Raw genomic sequence first — 19,293 nt, forward strand, 5'->3', positions numbered from 1 at the left:
TAGTATTACTTTCATCACAATGTATGGTCCCTTTTAGGCAATCAGGGGTAGAAAATAAAACAAAACAACAGCAACAAGGAAACAGCAACATCAACATCTGTTAGCCAGGTATGTATACAAAACCTTTTTGAGCAGTTTGAACATCATGATGGTTACAGCTGAGTAACAAGTGACATGTACTGCACACAGTTGTACTGACCGGGATAAGGTATTGCTTCCTTGGCTCTGAAATGGCTGTTAAGCCTAATGCACTTAAAGCTTTGTTCATTCCCAAGTCCACACTTTTTATATCAGTTGCAAATACTGACATTTCTTAGGTTCTAAGCTTGAAACATGACAGAAGCTCTTATTGTCCCTAAACAGATAATTTCAATAATGACCTGGTCCAACCCTACAACTTTGAGAAATGAACAACAGCGGGTACACAGCTGAACCAGTATAATTCTCTGAAATGCTCTTTTGCAGAAAGATTTACAATTACACTCTTTTAGATAATCTATCTGAAACTCTAAAAATGTATGCTATTGCTGCCAATCTGAGGATGAAATTTCCAGGGTTTGGATTTGCCTCAACTGACTCTTGCTCCATGCCTGCTTCTCCAGACCTAAGCTCCCTAGGATCACAGACATCAATAATCTCTAATTCTTTGAGAGACTCTTGGACTTTCATGACCAACACATCAAAAGGAGGTTTCCCATTAATATTTCCTAGTTGTATTAGAGAAAGGGAGGATGTATAAGTTAATATTTTGAAGATGGGACAGAATGTTTATCATTTTTTTTTTTTGCCCTGTACTTGATCCCCTATGTTCCAAAGGAAAGGGAGTTTTCCTTGCAAAAGATAAGACTGTAAGCCAGAGATTATGTGAAAAACATGGATATGTATATGGAAGCAATGTCTACTATCCAAGAATGCACAGCAAGAAAATATTATGTAGGTTTTATACAACTAAAGGTACAGGACAATGATATTGGCCTCTGTGAAACAAGATAAACCTGGGGAAATGGACTGTATGTCACAAGAATTGACTCAGATGATACATTTATTATTGAGAAAAACTCCCATATCCAATGTTTCTAGAGATTTGGATGCTAACAAAATTTTCTTATGCATTCAGGTTCCTAACCAATGCTCTCCATCCAAAATAATTGACTGCTAATAAAGTAGAGAGAAATCTCTTGCTTTGGAAGGTGAGGTTGCCAAAGTGTATTTATTCCTCAGGTCACATGAGAGACTCCAGGAAAGGCACCCCATAAATTGGTCAATTTGGGGAGAACTAGTAATCTGGTCAGTCATGGCAGTTCCCAGTGACATCATCAGGAATGCCTTCCTTGGACAATCTCTTGTATCTAGGAGAGAACTAGAATCTTCTGTGATGTCACCTTCTGTGTTGTGGTGGCAACAGCTGCCTGAGGGATATTCCTTCAGTGCCTTTTGGGTTCACAAACAACCATGTTCTCCCAGCTGCTCAGGCTATTTCAGAAGGAGAATGGAGATCAAGAGGATACCAGACAAAGGCAAAGAGAAGATGGAAAACTTTCCTGTGAAAAATGAAGATAGAAATCCTTCTGGAGAAGGCACAGTGAGTCCTGGGAAGAGTTTGGGAACTTCCTGTAAGAGGTTAGCATGAGCTGGGTCTTCCAGGTGTAGGCCTTACAAGCTGGAGTCTTGGGATTTCTCAATGATAGACTAAGAATCAAGAATTTCTTATTACTTTGACAAAGACCCAGGACTTGATAAGGCTGCAGCTCCTTTACTGGGAGGTATTTAATTTCATTTTGTGTGCCAAAGAATGCCAGGAGGAGGCACTATGAGAAAAATATGGTGTCCTTGTGTGGGATGGAGTTGATGTACTTCATCCTCTACATGACTGTAGGTTACATGAGTGTCTGATGAAAAGAACGGAGAAGGAATCTCCCCTATTCATGTACTTAGGTCTCAGACACTTTGGGCTTGAACACACATGATTAGAGCTTGATGGTGTAAGCACAATGAACTTCAGGATTTACCTGCATCTCATCTGATATGAGCTGACAATGTTCCCCAAATCTTGATGTCTGAGGTAGCTTACAGATTTCAGAGTAAGGGGAACTGTAATGGGGAGTGTGGACTATGTCTGACAATGGTGGTTGGGAAGAGGGATATAGCTTAGCAGACCAGCTCAAAGATAGCTTTTCTGCTCTTTCAGGGATTCACCCTGTCCCTAGCTTTTCTCTTCCTCAACCTTCTTTTGGGGCTGAAATTGGTGGTCTCTGTCTCTGGGTCATCACCTATGCCAATTCATTTGTGTTCATCTATCTTCAGGGTCTGAGAAGAAAACATCTTCTAAAAATTCCAACACCATGAATCAGATGAAGAATATGAATAAATTAGAAGAACTGAAATTTGATATCAGGAAAATCAGTTATGAGAGGGATGAACTGTGTTGAATCCTGAATCTTTACATGTATAACAATTTGAACTACAGGTATTAATTATGCACAGTACCATGTTTATTTTATTGTGCCCTCTCTGTTAACCTACGTTTCCTCCCATGAATGAAGTGTGTCATCTAGCATCATTCATTTTAAGAAGCCCTGACAGGTGTTGAACTGTTGAATAAGCTAGGGGCTGTGTGTTTATGGTCATGCTCTTCTGTTCCTGACCTTGAGGTGCTAGGAGTCTGTTTGGTTCTGTCAACAGCTGGAAGGACGTTATCACACTTGCTGTTTCTTAGTGTGTGAATGCAATACCTGTAGGCCATCACTGCTTTATTCTGATTTGTTCATCATATTCCAAGACTATGGCACCTACCTGGATTTATTGGACATTCTAATTCTGTTTGTGTGTGTGAGTATAGTTGTTAGTATTTTGATCAGGCCCTGAGGACCTTTGATGGGGGTCTGAGGATTTGTCTGATGCACTGTTTGTAACAGGTCATGATAGTATTGAGTCCATACCGGCCCAAATTAATCACCAGGGTACTTTGCTCCTTGTGTTTACATTGGTGTCACAACAGGAATCTCCTGGGGGAGGAGGTGTTCTAAAGCCTCTCTCCTATAAATACTAGTTATGGCTTCTGGGAATTCATGCAAAAGTAGGAACCAAGGATTGAGAATCCCTGCCTTCAAAATAACAGAGAAATCATCACAGATATATGTTGAACCAAAGCCTGTGGTGCAGTCTAGTGGAAACTTCACAGAAATAGTCTATTCCTTCAGGCTCACCCAGGGAGCTCTTGAAGGTCAACTACGTCCATTTGGTTGCCTGGCTCTGCTCTCCTCTACCCAGTAAAATAAGTTTAATCAGTACCAATAAGGCCCAGTTCGAAGGACAATGATGGAGCATATACTTGGCTTGGGTAGTCCAGGACACAGCCTGTTTGCACATGATTCTTGAATCCTTAGTTCAGAGGGTTCTTTGTTCCTTGGTCCATGCCCTACCACAGGATGAATGTTGAATTCACCATCATTAAATCATGACATGAGAAGACAATGTTGGATATAAAGAAAGTGACCCAGTCAGTACATGATGCCAGAGAGAAGTACAAGAAGCTGATAGAAGATAATTATTCCTACAGGTAAGTCACTAACACAGCTGAGACTCCAGCCCTAGGCAGGAAATTCTCTGTCCTTCTAGGACTTTGAACCAAAGTAAGGTCTCTGGTTCCATACTATCTGCTTCCTAAGAGAAACCCTCCTTGCACCAGGAGTCTTGGATTTGTACCTCTTGGACTCAGTTGTCCTAGGTGTGAAGAGTGTTCAAGATACTCCACACGTTATTTTCCAAATTCAGGATGCTCTACATAGCAAACACTTCCACAGTGATGGGAAACCAACCCTGAACCTGTAGGTTTCTGACACCACAGTGAAAGATCAGGGATTCATAACAAAAATGGAAAGTGTGGATACCTTTTGGGTTTCTCTCTTCTCTCAGAGGGGATTTTCCCTGCCTCCCGTAGGCTGATGGTTCTCTGGCACCAGAGACATATAAGCAAGTATGAGGAACCATTCATCTTCTGTGATGTACATAAAACCCTCTTGGGGTGAGGGTGTTCAGACGTACTTTCAGCCTTGTAGAATGTGGCTGGTCTCTGGATTTGACCTGCCACTATTTGGTTCTGATATGTTATATTGCAGACTCTGGTCTGGGGCTGTCTGGGGATAGCGGCTCTTGCGGGGATTATATTTAGAGGAGTGCAGGCAAATGTAGGTTGGCTGGGAATAATCATTTTTAATTTGTAGATCAGCATCAGGTACAACCACCTCCTGCAGCAATTAGCTGAATTAAATGAAAATGTACGGATACTGATGAATGAGAACAGAATGCTGATGGTCGAACAGGCTGAATTGCAAGCATCCTATGAGAAAGAAAAGAGGTTCTGTGAGGAGGCAAGCAAGAACATTAATGTCCCAAGAGATAAACAACAGCAGGTAGGATGATGCATCAGAGGCAGAGTGCCCTTATGTCTAACCATAAACAGACAAACCACTGTAACTGTCCACCAAATTATCAAGGCACTCACCTGTGTCTCTTCCAAATTTTCATTTATGTGATCATTTACAAGGCTTTCTGTGGAGGTAGACTTTTTCAAGAAACTGCATGTCTGGCAAGCAAATGCTCCTGCCCTGCTAGAATCTGCAGTTCACTGATGGAGATTGGTTGAATCCACACCACACCACTACATGCCATTTAATTGGAAGGGTGCTTTTTTGGAGCCATTCTTTAGAATAGCTCAGAGATTTTAAGGAAGAACTAAAGGCATGTAGGTCATTTGCTTTACAAGGATCATGTGAGATTCCAAGAAGGATGTAGTTTGCAGTGATGAAATCCTAGTGGACTTGACAAATAAGTGGATTCTACTATTGTGTTTTGACTGGTTTTGTTCTTTTCCTCCTCTTTACCCTCTAACTCAAGCTGGTCTCTTTAGGTTTCATAGATCGTGGTTCACACTGAGAAGCCTGAGTAGGAGCTTCTCAGCCTTATGTTCTTTGAGTGCTGCTTGTGTCATTCCTGGGCGTTACAATCTGGAGTCTGCTAGGTGAGCAAGGATTTTTGAAAGCCTGTTTATGATCTCAGGTTGGGTGTGAGATTTTTGAGGCTTCAGGAAAATAATTTCTCCTCATATACTCCCCATTCTGACCAAGAAGAGAGTTCTCTATGGCTTTGTATTCCTCTAGGAAGAATAGAAGAGTCATGGACATCACTTGAAACATCTGCTTTGCATAGTCCACATTATCTTATTCCTCTAGCATGATAGATTCCTCATTGATTTCTCCTTACTCATGATATTTGGTCTCTGTGTGTGTGTGAGTGTGTGTGTGTGTGTGTATGTGTGTGAGTGTGTGTGTATGTGTGTGTGCTTGCATAGTTGTGCCAACCTGTTTCTTTGTAGGTTTTTTGGGAAACCAGTTACTGACATCTCATTTTGTCCAGTCATTCTCTAATTTATTTCTTTGAGCCTAGGCCTCTCAAAAATCCCAACATTTCCTACTTTACTCTGGCCACTACTTGCTCATACAACAGGGAATGTGCTGGACAAGAGCAACATTTTCATTGATGCATGTTTGTGTGTCTGTGTGTGTATTGTATTGTGGTTTGTGGTGAGTGTGTCTTTGCATCTCCTGTCCACTATGAGTTGGAACTCTGCCTCTTATTTGTCTCAACAAATTGTTAAACAATACAGCTATTTTAAAAAATAAGTATTAGAATTCTTCACTTTCCTTGCATAGATATATCCTTCTCGGAGTGTCTTATTGGCTTCACCATGTGCATGCATGGAATCCTACAGTGCATCCTGCTGATGCTATTGGTTTGCTAACAATACCATATTCATGGCTCTGTTTCAGGATAGATGCCTCTTCATGGTTGGGAAGAGTTCTGCATTTCAGAAATGTCACAGCTAGTCATTGCACTAGTTTATTTCTGACTGATGATTAGGATGATTTCATATAACATGAACTGTAATGGGATGAAAAGTTTCTGGGTAATGACCTAAATTCAATGTCTTCCTCTGATGCTACCAAGGAACCAATGCAGGTTTAGTGAGGACATTGTGATGAATCAGCATGGGGCTTGCTGGAGGCTTTACATAGAACTCTTTTTTTTTGGGAACTTGGTCTTGTGTTGTCCAGGTTATCTGTGCAGAGCTTGTAACTTCTTGTAGGATCCACAAGTATCTGCGTAGAAAAGTTGCTAAAGAATAGATAAATACAGGTCAGTGCCACAGAATCTGCATTAGTCTAAGAGTCTTGTATACATCATAGGACCCACTACTTATTGAACAGAGAATGTGTTAGACAAGAACAACATTTTCATTAATGTGTGTTTGTTTTCTCTCTGTGTTTACGTATCCGTGGTATGTGGTGTGTGTGCCTTTGTGCCTGTGTGTTTGTGTTTGGACCAACTTTGACTGAGCATGATAATAATAAAGTTGTATGTTTCTGTAAGGCTATGTGATTTTGCAAGTGTTTGTGGTATGGGTGCTTGTATATACAACTATGTGTTTGTTTGTGTGTCTCTGTGTGTGTGTGTCTTTGTGTCTTTGTGCAGACATGCACCTGTGTATGTCTCTAGAGGCCACGTTTTATGAGAAGAGCACTTGAGATTTCAGTTTGCTCCCATGGAACTTCAAATACAGCAGTCCAATTATTCTGCATCTCCACCTAACTCCCAAGTTAAAAAGGACACAAAAACACATGCACAGGTAGATTTTCAAGTTGATAGGGGAAAATATTGATCCTCATTGAAATCTTTTGGGGGCAAATCAAAGGTATATGGTACAAGGGTGTAAGGAGGAGGTTGCTGTATGAAATCCATGTGCTTACATCCTTTTTCTGCACTTTGTAAATGGTGAAGATGCACGGGAAGTCAGGTGGCTCACTCTCTTCTCAGCAATCTAGGTTGTTTTCTTTATTACCTGCTACAATGACCTTTCCAGCTAGCTGTGCTCAGTAAAATTTTGTCTTGGAGTTTGTCTTGTATTTTCTTCATGGAGGGATTGAGTTGCTTGGAGCTTACCTGCCACCAGCAGAAGGCCCACTGCTGTGGAGCAAAACCAGGGCTGTTAGAGGTGCCCATTGAGTGATTGGATAATCTAAAGTACTTACACTATGTTATCTGTGCAGCACTCTGCATCTGCTGTTATTCAAAATCCTTTTCTCAGAGTTAAAAGCATCTTCATTGGGATTTGGGATAAATGAAGATTTTCAGACAGGTCTGGTAGTGTAAAATCAGATAGGTCTGTGAGAAGTTATGTTCAGAAGGTGGAAAACAAGTCCCCTTTGACTCAGCAATTCAGAACAAGTAGTAGATATCTTCAGAGGCTCTAGGGCACATCAGGGTTGTAGTGGTCCTCAGAGCAGCCCTGAAGAAGAAACTATGCAGGTGTCCATCAGCTAAACTGTGAAAATGTACTGATGTTGTAGAGTCATTACATGAACAATTGTTCAGCATGAATTAATTCAGGTGAACATTTGGCCTTCAACTAGTCAGTCTTACCTTACTCAAAATATTACTGGCAAATTACATTATGGGGAGAAAACTGTTCTTTGGGTCCTAATTATAGAGATTTCCTCTTATTCTAGGCTCATACTTTTGGACACCAAAAGTCAGGCGATGGTAAAGGGAGCTCCTATTGGAAGTAGCTGTTTAATTTGGGATAAGTCTGAAACAGTGAACAAGAACATGAGGCTAGTCCACCACAACCATGTGATACTTTTCTGGGAATCAAGCTTAGTCTATCCAGCCTCTGGAACTTGTTAAGCCAGATTGGACAATAGGCCAAGGATCCTGATTTCTGGTCCAGTTTGTGAGGAGAAATCATATCACTGAATGAGCTGCTATATGCTATGTCCACGACATAACTTTCCCATTCAAGATTTGTTTTATGCCTCTAAAATATCCTTCGAGGTTTTTATATTAGCATTAACTGGGAAACTAAACAGCTTACTGCAATATATTGTGCTTGTATTGTGTAAACACAAATATATTGTGTGTTTCAGAGAATTCCCTACAAAAGCCATAGACATACAGGGATGTTGTTCTGTTTCTTCATGACCATCACTGTTAATGTTCAATGCCTAGCCTTGGGAATGCTTTCATTGAACACTCTCTTGCTGACTGTAGGACCTATGCAGTTCCCATGGATTTCAGGTGATATGGTTTCTCTGGTTATTTGCAGATATAGGGCTTGACGAGTGGAATCCTGTCAGGTTCCTGCACTGGAGAAATAATCATAGCCTTCCCTTCAAGTCTGGGCAGCTTCTCCATAAGGATTCACATGGTTTTCTAGGGTGATCATTTCTCTCTTGAACTCATGCTCTGTCATTGCTCTTATGTGATTATCCAGTCTGTATACCTGGACTATTGGAGAAATGTGGTTTATCTTTTTAACTTCATTACACTGTGTAGTTCACAGTTCAGGTGCCAACATTTTTTAAAAGCTGAGAAAAAAATTCAAAGGCCAGTTGCTCTATGTCACTTGGGGGTGGAGGGAATATCCTCAGCTGATAGGTCATTTTGGATTTTCCAGCTGAATAGAGCTGATGTGCGAGAGAGCTGAATTGATAAATACCTACCAGACCTTTGTCCCTTACTTCCTCAGGTATGAAACAGTCCAGCAGAAACTGAAACATGGCACCCACCAAGAAATGATCTCCCTTGTAGAGAACTGCTGTAAGAGGATCAGTCAGTGTGCCCAGCAAATACACCACTGTTGCCTTTCTCTTTCCTAATACTCATGCCTATTGTGGGCTGCATTTTCTTTATTTCCTTTGGTTTCCTTGGTGTGAATACACCTTAATTCCATCTAGCCTCTGGCCCAGGAAGAGTGCACATTTAGAGAGATTCAGAGAAACGATGAGATACATTAAGGGCTCTGGGAAACCAGGAAGTGTCTGAGAGTGCAAATATTTCCTTGTTCTGATGAGTCATCAAGAATAATTACATGAAGATCAGTCAAGAAAATTGCAAAGACTTTGAGACAAAGGTTATAAAATGTGTTCAGTTTAGTTGGGAGGCCTGATCATTCAAAAACAAACTCCAAAAAAAAAGATCTGCCAAAATTTCCCTTGTAAAGATTGTTACCACCACTAACTACTTTTCTACAATGATGCAAAGGAAAGCCACAGGCTGTAAGTCTGTGCTGCAAAAAAGAGCAGCCAAAGAATGCTGCTTAGCACGATTCTTGTGTTTGGATTTCGGTTTCAGTTTTGACTAATTTTGTTATTTGGTTCTCCTTCCCTTCATTTGAAGTGTTATTTATTTGATACATATAAATTTATTCATTTGTTTTTTGTTTGTTTTGTTGTTATAATTGATTTGATATTTTGATAAGGTTATACACTGTAAATATTGAGAGTTTTCTGTTAGTTTTGTATAAATTGGATATATTTTTTGGACTTAAACATTGATATTCAACTCTTCACTTTTAAGAACCTTCTTAATTCAGGTGTGGTGTCACCATCTTGAAATCCCACAGCTATCAGGCACAGATGGAATTCTGCATTCTTCAGAAGACTTGGGCTCCATAATTACTTTGCAGCAAGACTGAGTTTCAAAGTAAATTGTACATTCACTGTGGACAGTATGTCCAACTTTGTAAATATTGACTTCATGTTGGGAAAATTACCCATGTTGTATACTCGTTGTCAAATATTTACCTACTGCTAAAATATTGTGGATGATAGTGTTGAACAAATGAATGGGAAATACATCAGTATTTCTGTAACATCTCATTAAATAAAAACATAGCCTTAGGAAATATAAAAGCTGTCAAAAAACAAAGAACTTTATGCCTCTGCTTTTCTTTAAATGTACTATCAGTGGTAACTGCTAGTAGAGATAAAAAAAAATAAATTCCAAGACCTTTCTAGGAATAGGTTCTTCTTTGATGGTTGTTTTGTTGTTGTTCTTGATTATGAAGAGGGTTTTGTGATTAACAATGCATTTGATTCTTTTGGGGGTTTTAACACAAGCACATTGTATAGTTCACTTTTCAGTTTCCAGATATTTTTAAAAGCTGAGAAAAAAAATCCAGGTCCATATGCTCTTTCAGTTTTCTCCCCTGTTTTTTTCCCCAGAGGTACTTTTGTCTTTATTTTGATTCATTTCATATTGATCCATGATGTGCCTTCGGTAGGTCTGTGCAACACTTGCACGCCACTCCCCAAAGTCAGAGGAGGTCATTGGGTTTCACCTGGAACTTAAGTAACAAGAATTTGAGATGCTCTGTGAGTCTTTTGAAAAACACAATCATAGGAGATGAGCCATCTCTCCACCCCCTGACATGGACTTTTGTTTTTCCTTTTATGCTATATTAGCTTGCATAGATCACACTTAGACAAAGTATTTCTTGTGACATGAAGCAAAGCATACATGGGGTATGCATGCTAATTATCTAAACTTCCAGGCATGCATGTAGGGTGATTTAGTTATGGTTTTACTGCTGTGAATGAAATCCACCATTAAGGAAAATCTTATAAATGAAACCATTTAATTGGGGCTGGTTTACAAGTTCAGATGTTCAGTCCTTATCTAGATGGGAGCATGGCAGCATGTATGCAGGCATAGTCCAATAGGAGCTGAGAGTTCTACATCTTCATCTGAAATCTGCTAGCAGAAAACTGACTTTCAGGCAATTAGGATGAGTGTATTAATGCCCACACGAACAGAGAAATAGCTATCCCAACAAGGACACATGCACTCTAATACAGGATCCCTTGTAACATTACTGTTCCTAGGGCCTAGCATATACATATCATCACATAAGGCCTTAATTGCTACAAGATCATTCCTCAGCATCTCTTATTGCCAGGGTTGGAACAGATCTCTGAAATCTCATCCTGTATGACAATCCACATTAGGCTATCAGAGGAATTGCATAATTGAGTGATTCTCTTGAGTGTGGGGGTGGTAAGTGTATCATACTATTCTGCCATTTAATCGGTGTTAAGAGCAAGCCTCACACTAGCCTGGAGAGATGGAGCCTCAAGCTGATACCAGACACATCTGTTGGAGAATATTTAATTTCAAGACTAGGAATGGAGAAGGGTGGTTGATGCTGCACTTTTACCAGATTTCAAGCAGTTGTTTTCCCCCTTGGGAAGTTCCCCCGAGTCCTGTCAAAACTGGACCTGTCAGAAAGAGTTGTGTTTCCCAGGCTATGTGAATTTGCAGTTGATCTTCTCCACATCAGTTCTTGCTTACTCCATGCATACCGAGCAGGAAAAAAAAAATCTCCTTCCTTAGTCATGGTGACCAAAGGAAGACCACTGTGCATTATTTGCTGTAAACAACAACTAGATGCATCCATTTTGCTTTCAGAGCTAAAAGAGATTATAATGTGTTTAGAAGTTTCTCTCTGCATCAAAGAAGCTAGCTTTGGGAGCAGCAATGCCACATAACAGGGGCAAATCTTATTGCAGAGCTCACAACTCATATGACATCCAAAAAGTGGGCAATGAAGAGAATACTAGCATAAGACAATGGACCTGGTGCTAAGTTAAAATTTGCAATTGCAGTGGCTATGAAAATTAAATAAAGCCTTCCCTAGATAATATGTGAATGGAATCTGCCATTTCTTTACAAGGGAAAATATTGTATCCATTTGAGTAGCTGGTTTGTATGAGGGACCTAGCCTCTGCTTTGAAGGTAGGGCTCTGATGGGAAATCCTCTACCAAAGCACTGAATGGTTCAGAGGTGCTTAATACTTAACTGAGTAGTTCTGACAGCTTTCTGCCACTGTACATTGCACACAGTGACTCTCATAAGAGTCCAGTGTTTTGACTTAGTTTCACTGGTCTAAGATGTCAAGTTCTCTACTTTCTTATTCAGAAATCACTCTCAAATATTCTGTGGAACTTATTTCTTAAGGTAAATAAATTTTACCTTTGAACCCCTGGGTCCCAATGTTGGCTCTATTTTATTTTCTAATAATTGCTTGGAACTTTCTTTACAAGTTATGCACTAATGTGGAACAGCAATGGTGTAGTTATTCCATAGTTTCCAAGATGAGAATGCAAAGCATACACCAAGGCAATTAGGACTGTGCTCTACTGAGTCTCTATACCTTAATTTTTCATTGGTTAAGAATCATTTCATCGCTAGGCACTGGTGGCACACACCTTTAATCCCAGCACTTGGGAGGAAGAGGCAGGTGGATTTCTGAGTTCGAGGCCAGCCTGGTCTACAGAGTGAGTTCCAGGACAGCCAGGGCTACACAGAGAAACCCTGTCTTAAACAAACAAACAAAAAAGAATCATTACATCAAGAGACATCTAGTTTCACAGAATACACCAGACCAGAAGAAGAGGGAAATAGGAAATTCAGATATAATAGAATAATTATACACACCAAGACCAACTGAAAAGCGATCTTGCACAAATGAAATCTATACAGCCATTGTCTAGGACTAAGGTTAGAAGAAAGGGCAACAACTGTTTTGTACAATGAGCTTCCACAGGCTATTGAGATGTTTCTATATCAGCCTATTTCAGGCAGTCCCTTATTTCAGATGGAGAGTCCCTGGAGGGATATTTATCCTGCTTCTCAGGGCCCCAGACACGATCCTTTTTATTTTGTTTTTTGTTTTTTTCGTTTATTATTTTTTAAAAGCAAAGTGTCCCTTTTATTATAATTTTTTCTTTTACATAACTTTTAAACCTAGATCAAGTAGCCACCTATCACTCATTACAGGAAAAGGGTCCTGCACATTTCAACAGGCAAAGTTTCAGGAAATATAATTGCCCCATTACAATTGTCCGATTTTCTTGAGTATACTTGACAGTTGATAGAAAGGAAGGAAGGAAACTAGTCGTGCAGCAAGGCTGTAAGACCTCACTTAGGTTGGTGGTATGCAGTCCATGTTCTTCCTCCAAACAGGTGCAAGGGAGGGCCAAGTGCTCTATGCTGATGGGTTCTTTGCTCATTCCCAGGACTCCCAGCCAGTGTCTGACTAAACCCCTTAAAATGTAGAAGGGTCTAACTATGCAAAACATGCTAGCAATCCAAGCAATGAGGGCGTATAACTCCCAGAAATACTGAGTAATTATCACAACTATATCTGAAAATTTAGAACTGTCAACTGAAGATGGAGGTGTGGCTACTTAAAAGATAACTAAATGTCAGTGTGAAATATCAACTTTCAGGATTAAAAGGACTCCTTAGAAGGAGTCTTCCTCCCTCCTCCCTGGCATTCCCACCACAGACATAGGTAGGTGTACAGTAAGTCAGAGATGACATTTTGTTATTCTTTTGGGGGAAAAATCGATAACCTCCAATTTTAGTGTTTATGAAAAACAAGCTGCTCCTTATTCTGTTCTCAGTCAGATTCTTATTATTCCTAATAGTCATCATGTTTTTCTGACAACAACTGGACAAGTCTTCAGTGGCTGATTGTGAAGTACACAGGGAAGAATAGCACTTCTAATTTTCAAACAATGAGCTGAATTAGGGTTTTAGTCTTCTGAGAGGTATAAGCATGTAAAAACACGATCCATGTCTCCCAAGGACAGTAGTAAACAATACACAAGGCATTAAAATCTCTACTTGGAGGAAAATAGATAATTCTGGGGAAAGCCAAAAACAACTACCGTACAGATTTTCACTTTGGTTTTTGTTTATTGAAGCGTTATCTCTTCTAAAGAGGAGTAAGACAGAACAGTTGACTCTTAACCAAATGTCTAGAACATTTAGATTTTGTTCCTTCATGAGTGACAGGGTCTTTTCAACTGAGAGATGAAATGACCAATAACAAAACAAATACCATAATCAAAACCAGGGACCAGCAGGGATAGATATGCAAAGAAATGGTGAAGACAAGAGAAGATAAATTCACAGAAGAAAATCTTTTATGTCTGATTCAGATCTTGACCAACATTCCTTATCCCCTCAAAATTCTTGTATCTCAAATGCTCTTAAAATCTCAAAGAGCACAGTAGTTACCACAAACCTATCAAACTTCCCCAAGGCTTCCAAAAAGCACTGGGCTACTGTAGTGATTCTGTTAGTGCTGAGGACCAGCTTCCTTTAAAGGCCACTGGAGAACTATGATTTGAGAGGCTGGCTGTGATTTTTTAACTCTAAGCCTTGCCTTCAAAGAACCTCTTAACGGAAGGATCCTATGTCAGAATAATCTACTCTCCTAGCCCCACATAACATAGCAACAAAGACCCTCCTCCCCAAAAAGTCAGAATTTCCATTAATAAATAAGGAATCTCGGGTTCCACAACACAAAAACACACATCTTCAAAGTGCAAACTTCTCCCATTAGCCTGGGACTTTTACCACTGATGTAGAGCCCTATCTTACAGGCAGAAAGACTGTCAGAGGGCAGTCTCCTCTCTTGGGAGCCTGCTTCCAAGGAAATAAGCACCATTAAGAGCATTATGGAGGCTCAGGAGTGGGGGGGGTGGACTGAGGTGCTGGATCCATTGAGAGGGAGGGAGGTGGTCCCCATGTATCCTTCCTTCCCCAAACCCAGTGAGTAATAGAAGAGGAGTAAGAGATGTGTGTTGTTTTAACAGCATCCTGCCGAGGGGCCCTAAAGTGCCAAGTCAAGCTACCAGCCTCTAGAAAATAGAATTATATAATATTTGAGGGTAAGTGTTGGTTGTTCAGTAGGGAGAAGCCTGAGACATAGGCCAGTAGTAGAGGAGAAAAGATTTAGATGATAGTAATATACGATTATGAGTTCAAAGCTGATCCAGAACACATCAGAGTTCTAGGTTGGAAAAAGGAGATCTGCCAATGAGCAGGAAGTCTGCTTCTGGCTTGACCCTAGTATGTTACTGCTTTTTTATCACCATTTCTGGTAAAGGCTACATCAATATTTTAAGGATGAGGAAAGGGAGTTCAGGGTATGGGGATGGGGTGTGTGTGTGTGTGTGTGTGTGTGTGTATGTTGTGATCCACAATGCAAAGAGCAGGCCCTTCAGTTATTTTACTAGATTTTGAAATGCTTTAAATATTTCTTGTCCTTTTTATCTTTTAAATCCAAAGTCTGCACTGTCCCAGTGCCCAAAGTCTTCCTTTGCACTAGGGTCCAGTAGAGTCTGTATCTTCAATCAGAACCTCTGTGGTAGCACCGAGTATATCCGAGTTCATGACCAGCCCTTCAGAGCCCCCACTGCTGCCACTTCCCACAAAGTTCTTCCCTTCAGCCATAAGACTCCCATTCTGTCCCACTGCAGTATGACTTTAACATTCCTTCAGCTTCTAGCAGTAGGCACTCTCCAGATGTTTAGTTTCCCAAGGGCTCAGGAAGAAGAGCAAGCCCCTGACCATCTGCAGGTTGTGTCAGGAGCTCTGGGTTAGTACTCAAGATATCTGTGCTGGTGATGAGGGTGCCTGCATTTGCTGCCACAGCTTCTACAATCAGCACCTCAGGGTGGCTTTTTGCTTTGTGTGCCACTACACTGTCCTTCTCGTTTTTTTTTTTTTTCTCAGATATTGCAAGAAAACTGGTAGAAGGAGTCTGCATCATGTTTCTTCATGTGCCAATTAAGAGATGCTTTTTGTTGACAAGTAAATCCACATATCCCCCATTGAAATGGCTTCTCACCCATATGAATAATCCGGTGTACTGCCAGATTGTGGGAATTCTTGAAGGCCCATGCACAATACTCACAGCAATAATCCCTCTGGTCTGTATGATGCTTTGCATATCACCAAAGTTGTTTCTGGAGCCTGCAGTGCCTTCCACAGGAGGGATGGGGACATAGATTTTTTTTTTCAGCAAATGCTGGTATTTAATGTGATGCTGCAAATAGCTATGGTTAGCAAGAACAGTCCCACATCCTTCCATCTCACAAAGGACACATTGGATTGAAGGTTTTTTTTTCCTCCTTTTGGTAACCGTGGACTCTTGTCATCTTTTTGCCTTCTCCCTCTCTTCCTAGGAGGCTCCTCATCTTCCCTAATTTCATTCTCTCCTTCTTTCACTTCTACTCCGACTTCCACTTTAATTTCTTTTCTTTCTCTTCTTTCACCTTCCCTGATTTTCTCTGTGGCTTTCGGGTTTCCCTTTCAAGCTGGGGCTTGTAAGTCTCTTCTCTTGGGTCATCTTTGAATGGTAATTCTCTTCACTGATTAACATTCCTTTTTCCTCATCCCTACTGCCACCTGGAGACTGATGTTCTTCTGGAACATCATCATCAAGTTGATCAGTAATTGGTTCTGCCTTGCAGACACGTTGCAGTGAGCCAGTCTTGGACTTAGAGCTCTGAGAATTCTCACTGTCTGGAAGCCTAGAGATAGAGGTCCTGCTACTACAGTGCCAGCTCCGGCTAGGTCTAGTCGTAGTAATGGAAACTTCCTGAGGGAGGACAGAATAATCATCTTTCTCTTCCTTGGGATCTTTATCACTTGTTATTTTTTTCTATACACTGGAGTGTTGGATCTTCTTGCCCTGAGCAGGAGACTGTGGCTTTGCAGCCTAGGGCTGTTGCCCAGGGCCCTCGGGAGGCCTGTTGCTGGGGCTGCTCCTCCACAGGCAGGGATACTCCTCCTTTCTCTGTCCAGACACAGTGGCAGAGGCCACAGTGGTCTGGCTGAGGTCCCGACCTCCCCTCAGCAAGTCTTCTGGAGGTCTCTGCAGGCACAGCTTCCTCCACTGCTTCTGCTGCTCAGAGCCAATGCACCTCCAAAACCACATAGGCCTCTGCTGCAGGGCCCCGTTCCTGGTCCTGCTGCTATGGGTATCAAGGCTCCTCCTACCCAGGCAATGGGGCTTGTCCCTCCCCCAACCTGGCAGAGGCAGTGGAGGGAGCAATTTCAAGGCTGGGCTCCATCCATCCCCCTTGGCTCCCTAAGCTTCTGGCTCCCTCAATCCAGATCACCTCTTTCCCCGCCATCCCTCTGATCTTTCTGACAGCGCCCACCCCCACATGGACACCTGGACACCATCCTTTTTCACAAGTAGCTGTTGCAGGCTTCTGACATGTTTCCATTTCTGGCTGCTGCTGGCAGTCCTCTCATGGATGCTGTCTCCACCAACCTTTAAATGGAAAAATGCAGAGACTCACAGCCAAACATTAGGCTGTGGTCATAAAGTCTTGTGGAAGTGTTGGGGAAAGTGTTGTGGGAGCCAGAGGGGTTAGGAAACCACAAGAAGAACTACAGAGTCAACTCATCTTGGCGCATGGGGGTTCAAAGAGACAGAACTACCAACCAAACACTGTGCATGGGCTTGAACTAGGCCCTCTACATATAGGTAGCAGATGTGCAGCTAGGACTTCCTGTGAGTCCCCTAATAATTGGTGTGGGGGCTGTGTCTCACTTAAGTTCTATAACATGCCTTTAGATCACTTTACCCTAGCTGGGGTGCCTTGTCTGGCCTCAGAGGGTGGAGGGGAGGATGCATTTATTCCTGATGCGACTGGATGTGCCAGGGTGGGTTAGTACTGGTGGATAAGGAGGGTCTCCTTTGGTGGGGAGCAGGGTATAGGGAAATGGAGAAGAAGGAGTAAGAGGGCAAGAGGAATTGGGAAGAGAGGAGGGAGGGGGCTGTGATCAGATGGAAATACATAAATGATTCAATGAAAATATGTACATCCTTTGGCTTTTGGAGACTTTCTTTTCAAGTATTTCTTTGTCTATTTTTCTACATGGTCTTCTCTCCTCTCCCCTCCAGGCAATGCTCTTCTTCTTCCACATCACCTTCTCTTTAGAGACAAAGAGTTAGTAGGACCAACTATCACTTATCTCCGACTTTCTTCCAAAGAAATGACTCAAACTATGGTTATTTTATTTGGTTTTGACAATTACTGTGGGAGGGGTGACCTCTAATCTACTTTTTTAATTGCTGGCCTGGCTATCTCTCCAATGGTATACCCCAAATAATTCCTGTTTCTCTTGGGCATATGTTCATGGTACCTCTCTTGTCATGGTGCCATCTCTCTTTCTTCTGGTTTCTCCTCTTCTCTCTAGCTTCTCCACCCAGAACCAGGTAACTCAAATTTCATCTAGGACCTATGCTTCCAGTAATTGGCTATAAACAAGTTTACTTAAACAATGGTTTAAATTAAGGAACAATGTTTGCACAACAAAAGCTTTCAAATGTGAGAATATACTCATAGACTTTTACCTTCCCAGGAACAGAAATTAGCAATAAAATACATGGCAAGATATGCAACCTCCATGAAGGTCTTAAAGTAATGAAGGTGGATTTTCTCTCAGGTGAGTTTCTAAGATGGGAGCAGCCAGCTGGGGGCACAGGCCCCACGAGTCACAAGGGGAGTTGCAGGGCGGCAGGGACAGGATCCTCTCAGCTTCCAAATGACAAAGGTGGATCAGTGACCTTCTCTGCCCCTTCCTGCAAGTGGAGGGCCTACCTCCAGGGAGCACTTTAACCCAGAGGCTCGGGTGAGATCCGCCATTTTCTCTCCGGTGAGTTTCTAAGATGGGAGCAGCCAGCCAGGAGGCACAGGGGGACTTGCAGGGCGGCAGGGGCAGGACAAGCTCTAGTCAGAGACACTAAGAACATCTAACACCAAAAATCAAGAGATGACGAAAGGCAAACGCAAGAATCCTACCAACAGAAACCAAGACTACTTGGCTTCATCAGACCTAGTACTCCCACTGCAGAAAGTTCTGGATATCCCAAAGTACCAGAAAAGCAAGAATTGGATCTAAAATCATATCTCACAATGCTGATAGAGGAACTTAAGAAGGACATGAATAACTCCCTTAAAGTAATATAGGAGAATACAGGTAAAGAGGTACAAGCCCTTAAAGAGGAAACAAAGAAATCCCATAAAGAATTACAAGAGATCACAAGTAAACAAGTACAAGCACTTAAAGAGCAAACTCAAAAATCCCTTAAGGAAATGCAGGAAAACACAAACAGGTGAAGGAATTGAGTAAAACCATCCAGGACCTAAAAATAGAAGTTGATACAATAAAGAAATCACAAAATGAGACAACTCTGGAATTAGAAATCTTAGGAAAGAAGTCAGGAAACATAGATGCAAGCATCACTAACAGAATACAAGAGATTGAAGAGAGAATGTCAGGGGCAGAAGATAACATAGACAACATTGACAGAACAGTCAAAGAAAATGCAAAAAGCAAAAAGACCCTAACCCAAAACATCCAGGAAATCCAGGACACAATGAGAAGATCAAATCTAACGATAATAGGTATAGAAGAGAGTGAAGACCTCCAACTTAAAGGGCCAGTAAATATCTTCAACAAAAGTATAGAAGAAAACTTCCCTAACCTAAAGAAAGAGATGCCGTGACCATTCAAGAAGCCTATAGAACCCCAAATTGACTGGACCAGAAAAGAAATTCTTCCTGCCACATAATAGTCAA

The 19,293-nt window shown here is 41.4% G+C and overlaps 1 pseudogene; it reads right to left on the minus strand.

Annotated features, from left to right (window-relative positions):
• Nucleotides 1-14,952: 14,952 nt before the first annotated feature.
• On the minus strand, nucleotides 14,953-16,833 carry LOC116101383 (annotated as a pseudogene).
• Nucleotides 16,834-19,293: the final 2,460 nt, after the last annotated feature.

Source organism: Mastomys coucha, unplaced genomic scaffold (genome assembly GCF_008632895.1).
Source record: "Mastomys coucha isolate ucsf_1 unplaced genomic scaffold, UCSF_Mcou_1 pScaffold21, whole genome shotgun sequence".
Lineage (NCBI taxonomy): Eukaryota > Metazoa > Chordata > Mammalia > Rodentia > Muridae > Mastomys > Mastomys coucha.